Here is a 12711-nt window from a genome sequence, read left to right on the forward strand (position 1 = left end):
CTTCTTGTTATTTCCTTTTCATTGTTCGAATCTGCGGTTACTGCCTGTCCTAAGTAGACATATTCGCCTACTACTTCCAGTGCTTCGCTACCTAGAGTAAACTGCTGTTCCTTCCCGTGGCTGTTGAACATTACCTTAGTCTTCTGCATATTGATTTTCAAGCCTATCTTTCTACTTTTCCTGTCTAGGTCATCAATCATTATCTGCAGTTCATCCCCTGAGTTATTTAGCAAGGCAGTGTTATCAGAAAATCGCATATTACTGAGGTATTCTCCATCTACCCTTATCCCTAACTGCTCCCATTACAAGTCTTTGAATACTTCCTCGAAACAAGCTGTGAATAGTACTTGGGAGATCGTGTCTCCTTGCCTAACACCTTTCCTTACGAGAATTTTGTTTCTTTATGCAGAACTATGGTTGCTGTGCAGTCACGATATATATCTTCCAGATCTTTCACATAGGGCTGGTTTACCCCTGATTTCGCAATGCCTGCATCACCACCGAGGTTTCTACTGAGTCAAATACTTTTTCGTAATCAATGAATGCTATGTAGAAGGGCTGGTTATATTCCGAGCATTTTTTTATCACCTGGTTGAGGGTATGGATATGATCCATAGTAGAGTACCGTTTCCGAAAACCTGCTTGATCCTTTGCTTGATTGCAGTCTAAGGCTGTCCTGATTCTATTAGCGATTACCTTAGTAAAGACCTTATACCTAACAGGCAGTAAGCTGATTGGTCTGCAATTTTTAAGGTCCTTTGCCTCCCGTTTCTTATGAATGAGGATAATGCTTGCATTCTTCCATGGTTCCGGCACCCTCGATGACACTAGGCACTGCGTATACAGGGTGGCCAGTTTTTCTAGCACTATATCTCCCGTCCTTCAACAAATTTATTGTTATCTAATCCTCTCCAGCTGCTTTCCTCCTTTTCATAGTTTCTAATGCTTTCTTGACCTCGTCCTTCGTCACTGGTGGAACGTCTGACTGTTTTTCCCTACCGCCAATCTCAATACGGTCCTGACTATTTTGGCTACTGTAGAAATCTGAATAGATTTCCTCGGTTGCTTTGATTATTTTGTCCATATTCGTGATGACGTTGCCCGCCTTATCCCTTAGCGCACTCATCTGGTTTTTGCCTATGCCCAATTTCTTCTTTACTGCTTTAAGGCTTCCCCCGTTCTTTACAGCATGCTCACTTTTCCATGTTATACTTCCTTATATCGGCCACCTTGCTCTAATTGATTAGCTTTGATAGCTCGCCAATTCTATCTGGTCTGTTCGAGTGGAAGCTTTCATACACTGGCATTTCTTAATCAAATATTTCGTCTCCGTAAACAGCTTACCGGTATCCTCTCTAACTATCCTACCACCTACTTCTGCAGCGCACTCAGTAACGATATTTCTGAAATTATTGTTCATTGCTTCTAGGGTAATGTCGCCATCCTCGGTTAGAGCTGAATATCTATTCTGTAGCGAGATCCTGAACTCTTCTGCCCTCCCCCTCACCTCTAATTCGTTCATGGGTTTCTTTCTTGCTAATCTGTTGCGTTCCTTCTTCACGCAAGGATACTTGCCATTATCCGAAAAGGAACAACTAGCGCGAGTCCAAAAGGAGTTTATTCTCGTTAAAACAACAAAACAAGAAATTTAAGGAACGAGAATACAAAAAGGTAGCGCACAATTCGAAAGGAAGCTAGGACCCCGATAAAAGTATCTGATCGTCTTGCACAGGATTTCCTGGTCTCAATGCTTTATTTCTTGGTTCTTCTAGTATTATACGTTCTCTAAAAATTCCACTTGCCCCGCCATGGTGGTGCGGGCGTTCAACTACTGAGCCCAGTTTGATTCGGGACCGAGTCCCGGCCGCAGCAGCCGGTTTTCGATGGAGGCGAAAAGCAAGGCGCCCATATGCTGTGCGATGTCAAAGCATGTTAAAGAACCCCAGATGGTCGAAATATCCGGAGACCTCTAATACCGTGTCTCTCATAGCTTGAGTCGTTTCGGGACGTTAAACCCCCTAACACTAAATCAAACCAAGCTTCTTTATCGAGTCTAAAGCAGAAGCCGTGACGTCAGTGCCTGAAAGGTGCATCAGCACGGCAAAGTACAGCTATGCGCCATTCGCGCAAAGATGTATTTCATGGCGGTTTTTTCCTTGTTTTTGAGGCATCACGCAAAGCTAACGCGGGTCCGCGTGAGTTATGGGCTTTGCACATTTCTGGGTGTTTGAGCCGGCAGTAAGCATCTGCAACAACAAGCGAGAAGGATGGTGTGTGGAGGGGTGTATGAGTAGTTCGTACGGTAAAAAAGGAGAAACTCCTTCCATGAAGACCAGAGCGAAGCATCAATACGGTAGAATAGAATAGAATATCAATAGAATCAATACGGCATCCGGTCGGCACAAAGGAAAATTAGCGAACATCAAGCGTCTCTGCATGCACACCGCTGCGGTACGCTCGAAATCCGCGTCAGAACAGGCACTCTTCGAACAAAGCGGTGAGAACAGCAAAATGACTGGACCTCACAATTTCGACCTCGCAGAACGGCGACCTCACTGAACGTCCAACTCACACGTGAGGTCGAGGCCGGATTTCCCGACCTTACTGAAGAAATCTCGTGCTGTCGCCGAGATCACAGCACTCCGTGAGAATGAGGTCATTTTGAGGTTGGGTTCTTCCTCATATGGTCAAGACCTCATGACGTTTCCCTCCTATACTGATGAGAAAATTAGATCCTTGCGGGCAGGAACGTTACTATGCAACAGCATTTGAAGACAGTTCCTGAGAAAATGTGTCTTTGGCCATAAAATTTGGTAATTAGCTGGTGAGAAGGGACGTCGCCAAAGATGAAATGGCAAATACATGTTCTGATATTTCTTCACTGCGTCCACGTCATGGCCTCTGGACATCTTTGTGAGATAAACATGTAGCTGTCCCCATACACAGCCACGAAATATATACAAAAACCCCGCTGTAAAAGCACAAACAGCCTCTAATACTACTGCATCGCCAGCACATATCGTGATTGAGAGTCTCTTTGGATATACTTTTTTTCGTTGACTAAATATTCATGGAATCGGTGCACTATATTGTCATCATGAATAAATATTGGTGATTAGGCTTGCATAATCTTCATTTAGCACCTTTTGTCAAGCCTAATTAATGCAAATGCCATCTTGTCGTTAGAACTGTTGCATTCTTTCTTGTTTCCAGCTACATCCCATGGATAAAGAATTCGACACCCAACTGTCGCCTCCCCCATGAACCACAATTAGGATGCGTCCTCCCTTTAAAGCTGCTTTTGCTTAATGAGTCCTAGTGGAATTAGGCTCTATGACATTCTGCCTGATGTTCGCTTGTTTATTTATTTATTTATTTATTTATTTCAAAATACTGCAGGCCAATATTTTGGCCCAGGCAGGAGTGGATATACAAGGCATTAACAACAAATAAAAATAAAAATAAAAACACGGGATTAGAGTAAATGAACAAGTCAAAATACAACACTGTATCATTCAAAAAAATGTAACTCAAGAGCTTTATTGAAATTGGAAGACTGGAGAATGGCCTCAGGAAGACAGTTCCAGTCGGAAATGGTCCGTGGAAAAAAGCTGTGCTTGAAAGAGTCAGTCCTAGCAAAAATGGGTTCGAGCAGGTTACTTTTTGAATGATGTGTCCTGCGCGACAATTGTTTAAGGATTTCAGGGCGAGGTATGTTTAATTTGTGTGTTAAGAGGTTGTGCATAAACAATAAACGGGACATTTTTCTGCGTAGTTCAAGTAGTGGAATATGATTATCTTTCATTAGTGTAGTAGGTGAGTCTGACCTCTTGTATTTACTGTAAATGAACCTAACCGCTTTCCTTTGCACCATCTCTATTTTATGTATGTCTTTTTTTAAATAAGGATCCCACAAAACTGAAGCATACTCTAATTTAGACCTAATAAATGATGTGTATGCAAGAAGTTTGAGTTTACTTGGAGCATCATTAAGTTTCCGCCTCAAGTAGCACAGCTTGGAAAATGCGGAGGAACAAATGTCGGAAATATGAGAAGACCAAGTTAAATCATGAGTTAAGGTTACCCCTAAATATTTATAATGTGTAGTCTCCTCAATTAAATGATTAAGCAGGCTGTAAGAGAAATGACTGATATGTTTTTTACGTGAAATTCGCAATAGGACTGTTTTGTCGAGGTTTAATTTCATGTCCCATTTAAGACACCATTGGTGAACAGCTAATAGCGAATTTTGCAAGGTGTAGTGATCGTTGGGCTCATTTATGGTCTTAAAAAGTATGCAGTCATCTGCAAAAAGCCTTAAAGAGACATTATCAGGAAGAGAAACAGACAGATCATTAATATAAATTATGAAAAGCAGCGGCCCTAACACGCTCCCTTGGGGTACACCTGATGTGACTGGAAGCTCGTTTGATTTGAAACCATTAACATCTACGTATTGTTTCCTGTTTGTAAGATAAGCATTAATCCAATTAACAAGGTAGTTAGGGACGCCGATACTTACTAATTTATAAATGAGTTTACTATGGGAAACTGTGTCAAAGGCCTTGCAGAAGTCTAAAATGAGGACATCAATCTGCCCAGATTTATCGAGAACTACTTGAAATTCATTAACTGTAGTTACCAACTGCGTGACAGTGGACATACCCTTTCTGAAGCCGTGTTGCAAGGAGGATAAAATGTTATTTTCAGCTAGAAAGGAGTTAAGATAACCAGAGACTATGTGTTCTAATAACTTGCAACAAGAAGAAGTGATAGAAATTGGACGGTAATTAGAAATGGTTAGCTTATCGCCTTTCTTATGAATTGGAACAACACGGGCCATTCTCCAGTCTTCCGGCACTTCACCAGAAAGTAAAGAAACTTGAAAGATTTTTGCTAAAAACTCGGATAATTGCGCCGCAAAACGTTTAAGAAACACATTTGAGAGCCCATCAGGGCCCGCAGATTTTTTATCGCCGAGTTTACGCAGCATAGACAGAACACCATTTACAGAAATATTTGGTATGTTACCTTGGTCTTCAATTCGAACTCTAGCTGTGGTTGCCGTCACCGTCAGAAACACGCTTTGAAAGTACTGGTTAAAACCTTGTGCTATTTTCGTGCAGTCGGTGACAATGTCATTATCAATGCGAACCTTACTCAACTGCTCAACCTTTCGATCTAGAAAATTCCAAAATTTCTGGGGGTCACTTCTGATGAATTCTGGGAGCGTCGTATTAAAATAATGAGACCTCGCTAGTTTTAATTTTGAGGCAAGTTTCTGTTTCAAAACTTGGAAGTGCTGTAAGGAAGCTGTTTTTTTCTTCCTACATCGCTTCACTTTGCGCTTGATTTGAACAATTTCACGAGTTACCCAAGGATTGTGACGGTGAGTGCGAACCTTTCTAAGCGGAACGAAATGTTCAGTACAGTACTGCACTGCATTCTTGAAATGCAGCCATAAGCTATGAACGTCATTCCCGCCACAGCTGTTCAACAGTGATTGTAAGGCGTCGATAACTGCATTATCATCAGCACGGGCGTAGTCCTTTATCAATTTAACTGGACGCATCCCGGAAGCAGTAGGCGAAGTACAAGAAAACTGTAATAGGCGATGATCAGAGATTCCCGGTTCAACATCGAGCACTCCATCAAAAAAGGTTTCGCTAACAAAGAATAGGTCAAGAACAGATGACTCTCTGGTGTATTCACGAACAGCTTGCTTAAGGTTTAATGAGAACATAATATCTAAAATAACATCACATGAGGCACATATACCATACGACGGTTTGTCCCAGTCGATGGCAGGGAGGTTGAAATCACCGGTAAGCATTAAATTCCGACTCTGGTAATGCATCAAACGATCGAAAAGACTAGACATAAAATCATCCGTAGCATCAGGTGGGCGATACACAGCACAAAGGTAAAAGGTGAAGCCATGTGTTATCAGGCGCAAAAACAAGCTTTCATGCTGATCAATTTGATCAAGGAGCGTTACGTTCACTTCACGCTTGGCAATCACAGCAACCCCTCCACCACGTGAACCGCGATCACGTCTGTATATGACGTAGCCCGGAGGCACAATTTCTTCGTCAAAAATACCACTGTGCAACCACGTCTCGGTTATAACCAGTAGATGGGGATCATATGAAAAGAGCAGTACCTCAAGCCTATCTAATTTATTCACAATGCTCCTGGCGTTCAAAGATATGACACGTAATTGGCTATGTTCAGGTGGACGTTTCGCCTGACTGCCAAGGGAATTTCTAACGGTATTCTCTATACATGACGGTATCTTTTTAGTTTGATGATGAGTACTAAGGGCGTTGAAAGACGACCGAGCTGAACTGGCAGCTTGTCAAGTAGAAGCATGAGCACATTTCCTTCGCGGACGCCCGGCACTTTTCATCAATTCAGGGGTTGCTGCTGCATCACTCTGAGAGCTATGACCAATATCATGTGAACCGGCACGACTTACTTTATACCTTCGGTTTTTCTTTTCATCCCAAGCATACACCACTTGATTGACAACTAATTTGTCATACTTGAGGTACACTTTATCTTCAGGCTTCTTAACATCCTTAACAGTAGCCCATAGTAGCTTTCTCGTTTTCCGTAGCCTAGGCGAGAAGTCCTCTGAAATGGACGTTTGGGAACCCTTCAATTTTGAAGCATTCCGGAGAACCTCTTCTTTTTCAGCGAAATCAAAGAACCTCATAATCACGGGACGTTTTTTATCTTCAGCTTTCTTTCCCAAGCGGTGTATCCTCTCCAAACTGCTTACTTTGATTTCAAGTTTACCTTCAAAGATTTCGGTTAGAACATGCTTCTTAAGGTCATCTACTGTTTCTGTTTCTGACTCTTCAATGCCATAAATGAGTAGATTGTTTCGACGAGAGTAGTTCTCAAGATAGTCCACCTTTGTTCTTAGCGAAACTATGTCCCTGTTCAATTCTGCCAACGAGTGCTCACAGGCTTCAACCCTTTGAGCTGTTTGTGATAGTACTTCCAGTTTGCTTTCAATTGAAGCAAGTCTCTGATTTGTCTCTGATATATGTAGGTCAAGTTTTGCTCCTAGAGATTGTAGTTCGCATGAAGAAACCTTTTGATTCTCGATAATTTCATCGAGCTTTTTTGCTACCTCTGGGCCTGGATTGAGCTCAACGTCCCCGCTAAGCAAAAATGCAAGCAAACAAAATGAGTCAAAACACTCTGCAACTGTTTCAAGCAAAATGCCTGGGCAAGGCAGCACGACCAAACAAAGAGAATCACTTTTAAATTCATAGGAGTAGCGATATCTACTGACCTGCATAAAAAAGACGAAAGGATTTAGCTGCGACTGCATCCCACGGGTGCTGCCTTGCCCACTGGCAAAGAAAACCTCAGGGGCGGTTCCCGAAGGATCTGATGATGGATCTCCAGCAACACCACTTAGGAAGGATACCCTTAGGTTTAATAAAAATTAGCACCTTAGAGTATGAATATTGCTTATCATCTAAAAGCTGGAGAATATTAACTCTCTGTTCCGGACTCCACGATTTGCTTTTCGCAGGATCCTCACCGCAATGGAGGACGTGTCTGCGGGACTTCCTCCAGATACATTGCTTGTGCAAGGCTCTGTGGCACTGGGAAAGGTGTCTGAAATCAACCTTTCACAGGGCATTGCCATTCACCTTCGGCATAACAAGACATACAACTTCAGCGATCCCGAAAGGCTCCCCGAGGGTACTGACGCTGCTTTCATGATCTCCGAGGGCGCGTCCACGGTACCGGGCTTTACCATTGGTGTCATGAAGAACAACTCCCTTTTCGATAATGTTTCTGCAGAGGAAGATAAAGACGAAAACGTGAACAATGTGTACTATGTGCCCAGTTTCATTCTCCAGGTGAAATACGACACGGAAGGTGATGCAAGCCAGAAAGTGAGCAGGGATACGAGCTTCAGCTTCTATTTCAAGCAACCAAGTGTAAGTTTAGTTGCACTTCCTCTTATGCCTTCTAAAGTGTGCGAAAGGGGGTGGGGTGATCAGGACATCATGTTGTGGCCATATGCTGCGCAATTGCGCTTTCAGTTTATCGCAGCAAACTCGTAGGAATTGGGAACAGAAAACAGCGCAAAACTGCGACGAGTAATAGACATGTAAGGCGAGACACGGGTGCTAAGAGCTAAAGTTTTCCGTGCTGCCGTATACCAGTAAATATATCGATAGTTCAAACACAAATATGCAACCGTTAGAAAAACCAATCATACAAAATAATGAAATCACTCGGATCTCGACACAAAACGAAGCTAATCGAATGTGTACTGACACAGCGACCATTAAGGCACGCGATTTTTAGAGTTTTAAATATCTCTGGCGTGATTTTGTGACCGCACCTGCGCAGCACGCTAGTGTTTCTGCAATCTGCGTGCCTTAAAATTCGCGGCCACAGACACTCAGAATGCTTGATATATGCCCTGCCACACTGTAGTTGGCTTCCTGTATTATTCACCATCGCACCTGTGGGCATGCATACGTAAGGCCGAATAGGCTGCTATCTTAATAAAACATTAAAGGGAGACATTCATAATGTGAGAAGAGAGATCTCAGAATGTCTGGGCATTGACTGCCCCGAATGTAAATGCACTGCTGGCAAAAGCAATGATAGAGTCCTGCGCAGATGCGGTGACAAAACCACGCGAGAGGTAATTTAAACACCAAACATCGTGAGCCTCAAAGATGCCTGTATCAGTACACCTTCGATGGAAAGCCCTTTCTTGTGCATGTTTTTCGACGTTCAGGTTCGAGAGCGTAAGATCTAGAGGAAGCAAAAGTCGATCTTCGGAAAGGGCATAAGTTGCACTGTCATTTGGCCTCGCGAAGTCGCATACTAAGAGACTTAGGACGAGCAGTGTTGTACCCTGGCCACCTAGAGTTCACCAAGGTGGTTCATGTTTACCATGGTGTTCATGAACTGTAAGCTTTGACTTTAACCTTGACCGTTATCGGCTACGCGTACAGGCGCTTCATTCGCATCTCGTGACTTGGCGCACAGCGTCGCGTAGCCGTCTTTCTCAGAATAAACTTGAAAGGAGACTCCAGGCTATCACGGTATAGTCATGCCCACATGCTATCGAAATCGACATCGTTAGTAGGCCGAACGTACGCATCCATCCCATGTAGCTTGCGCAACAGTTGAATATAAATAGTGGGGGAAGGATAAAGTGGCAAGAGCAGCCGAAACGCCAAAGCAGCGTGAAGAGAGACTTGAGGCTAACAGTAAAAGATAGGGTGCAAAACGCCGTTGGAAGAGATCTATATGCCATCGGGTCGGTAGATGCTGAACATCAAGCTTGCTTTATTATGTCCAAGGCAAAAAGAGCTTGCGCTCAATAAAAGGGCTCTACCAGGGTCAAACCATGCCGAACGTTTTGCACGTCTTCTCCCTTTGAGCCCATAGTGTAGCTTGCATGCACATTAGCATAATGCAACGAATCATATCACATAAGCCGAAAATGGGGCAATTTGGGGCAACCGACATGCGGTTGCTGTCTTGGATCGTGGCTGCATAGATCTTGAAACCCTGCACATGGATGCGTAGGCTTAGCGGACTGCAATAAAACTAACCCCAAATATTTTAGGGCGTACTGAGGTTACCCTGCCCGAAAGTACATTTGAAAAGTTTTGCTTTTTTATCTTCTGACGGGCCAGGACAACATTTGAAAGAAGCAAACAAAGAAGAAAACAAATAAGCCTAAAACATTGTTATAATTTTATTACTTGAGAACTTTTATATGTTTAGCAAACTGACTACATGCCAAAGCAGGTCACGTGGAAAATACTGAGAGGTGGAAAATATTTCAAACCATAATTCGCCTGTTCTAACGTAGGTATTCGTAATACAAAATTTATTTGCATTTTAAGCCAAGATAAACCCCACTAACAGGCAAAACTAATTCATTATAAGCTGTATGAAGGCTCAGAATATCACACGAAATAAAAATCAACCACCTACAATCAGTAATAAATCGGGCTTCCGATATTTTCTTATTCTAAGCAGATGACCTAAACACTTATACGGTATACTAATATAACTCACTTTTATATTACATTTTATCACTGTAAGATTTATGTAGCAATATTTTTCAATGTTTAACATTTAAAGAGCGCTGACCACGGATCAGTAATATTTATTAACAGCAAAAGTTATTACTGTTTGCATTCTAAGCAAAGTTGTTCATTTTTGTTCATGTCATCAAAATTGGACAAACTTCGCATTGCACAACTGTAAAAAACTCCTACTTAAGTGAAGCCCCCAGTTGTGCCCTAAATGAAGACAATGAGTAGAAAATTGCGCAATAAGGTTGAATGATAAGGCCTATTCATTTTTCCAGAAGGTAGGGTTAAAACGACTTTTTTGCAGCGCGTAGCTCCATGAGCAAAATTGGCGATCTGTTTCCCCAAAAATGTGCAGTACAAAATATTTTTTGTTGCATTCCTAAGAGAGCAACTCGTGTCAAAATATTTGTTGGACTGTAATGGCGGAAAACATTTGAATACTTCTGTAGCACGGCCCAATGCATGCGGCAAAACAAAATTACCAAAACGACATTTTCCACCTAAGGAGGTATAGTATTTCTTCCTGAAAAACTGCAGCGTACCAGCCAAAAATAAGGTTTATACCATTGTGACGACACTCCTTCCCATAAATTATAAATTTCACGCCTAAAAGGAAATGACCATCGGGCCTGGATTAGTACCTTTACATGCCCATGGAGTTGCGCGGAGTCTTTACTGGCACCCAGCAGATGGCGCCAGTTGCTGCTACCCAATAAAGCTAGACATATTCGAGCGCCGCTGCAGACGGCATTTGAAGCGAGCATGGCATCCGAAAAGAAACTGTCACATTGTATGTGCAATAATGGGTGCCCGTGAGGAAATAAGAAGTGTTTTGTGATGAGAAGACGATCACAGGAAAAACGGAGAGAGGACAGGACAGAAGCAAAACTTCCAACTTCAAACATTTGAGGCAGGCGTGCTTATATATCCGTTGACAGCAGACAGAAGGTTGCATGTGAGTGCGTGAATAAGCAAGCGCATTATAAAAGGCAATTCATTGAACAAGCTGTTTTCATACAGTTATAGGAAGTGACACCTCATGGCTCATGATATCTTTATAGTACGTATTTCAACTGCACCACTCGTGCGGTGCGTCATGTTACAGTACAATTTACGTGCTTGATGTTTATCATAGAAGGTGAAAACAAAACGTACTTAAGCTTGTTTCCATGCGCATGGCAACGAAGTATGAAATATAGCAGCGCAACGGTAATAAGCTCTGCAGAGGAGACGAAGGGACAAACACAGCGATTAACGGACAACAGAAGTTGATTCTCGATGCTGTGGCCATGTATATTACTATATAATCACAGAAAAAGAACTGGAAAACTGAGCCACATTGCAAGTAGGTCAACCCATATCCCTGTAATATTACATGCATTTTACGTATTCAGGGATTGTTGATGGTTGTTTTTATTATGGGGCTTAACGTCTGAAAGCAATTGAGGCTATGAGAGGCGCCGTAAAGGAGTTCAGCGATCGTGAGAAAGCAGAAAATTGTGTTCTTTCGTCGAGATCGAAAGATATTATGTGGTGACGCACTTCGTGCTCCCTGCTTCATGGTTTCAGACACTTGGATTATTTGTCTAGTTATTTGGTATTTGTCTTTTGCGAAACTTGCCTGTTTTCCAACAGAGTAAAGCAAGAACAGTCGCTCTAGTGAGTTGTTACAGGTGGCATTCTTAACATTGTTGCGATGCTCTAGAAGCCTGACGATGCGTCTACTTTCCTCTTGTTGAAAACTGCCAGGATGTCACTATCAAAAATATCAGCTAACCAGAGAAATATTCAAGCCATACGAAATCATTAAGTTTAGTACGAAATGCGTCAGCACACCATTATCTCAACGAAAAGAACAATTTTCAGCTTTCCTGAATTGCTCTATTCCTTCAACTGTACATGTTCAAATTTAATAGGTTAACCTACTTGCAAGTTGCATTTTTTTCTGGTTTTTCTGCGACGCTTAAGTATAAAGGGTGATGCCATACTGAATAAACTTTTGTTGGCATTTCAGCGATGTTCGTTTTTTCGTCGCTTCAAGGCCTCGTGCATGTCGCTCCTTCGCTTGATATGCCTGACCAACTTGCCCACCAGCTCATGCTGTAGTGATGAAGTGCCACAACATTTGGCACAATTGGCTCTTTTTCGGTCAAATATAAATAGCGAAACATCACTTACGGTAACAATATAGCAATGTAAGTTCGTGTTTGGCGCCTTAAGTGCTTATATGACTTAGTGCTTATAAGACGCAAATTAAATGCCGCAACTATTGCAATGTGGATGTGGCTATACACGCCAGCTGGGAAGCTACCCCACAGTCATATATAGACCAGAGAATCTTCAGAAGAGTGTGCTGCGACCGGGAGGTAATGTCACAGGTGATTAGTCCAACTTCTACTTTCTACGTCTGAGCACAATGTAGGGTTACTCAAAATACGTCCCCAAGCATTTCTATGCGTGAAATTTCAACTCACAGGGGGCGAACAGTTTTGACAGTGATGTATTAGCATCAAGCTATTTTACCCATGTAGCAGGAAGATTGAACTGAGCTCGCTTTTTAACTTATGCCTTGGGCGAGCATTAAAAGCACATTTCGCTAAACTATGTAGAA

At 42.4% G+C, this 12711-nt stretch overlaps 1 pseudogene across 1 annotated transcript in view; it reads left to right on the forward strand.

Moving 5' to 3' along the window:
- The window catches only part of LOC146184505 (uncharacterized), a 217826-nt pseudogene that overhangs the window by 178266 nt on the left and 26849 nt on the right, over positions 1–12711 (forward strand). Inside the window, exon 18 of the transcript XR_014708872.1 lies at positions 7553–7967. The product of XR_014708872.1 is annotated as an uncharacterized LOC146184505 (transcript). The remainder of the gene's footprint in view (positions 1–7552; positions 7968–12711) is intronic.

This window comes from Amblyomma maculatum, chromosome 7 (genome assembly GCF_055883805.1).
Source record: "Amblyomma maculatum isolate TAMU_Amacu chromosome 7, ASM5588380v1, whole genome shotgun sequence".
NCBI lineage: Eukaryota > Metazoa > Arthropoda > Arachnida > Ixodida > Ixodidae > Amblyomma > Amblyomma maculatum.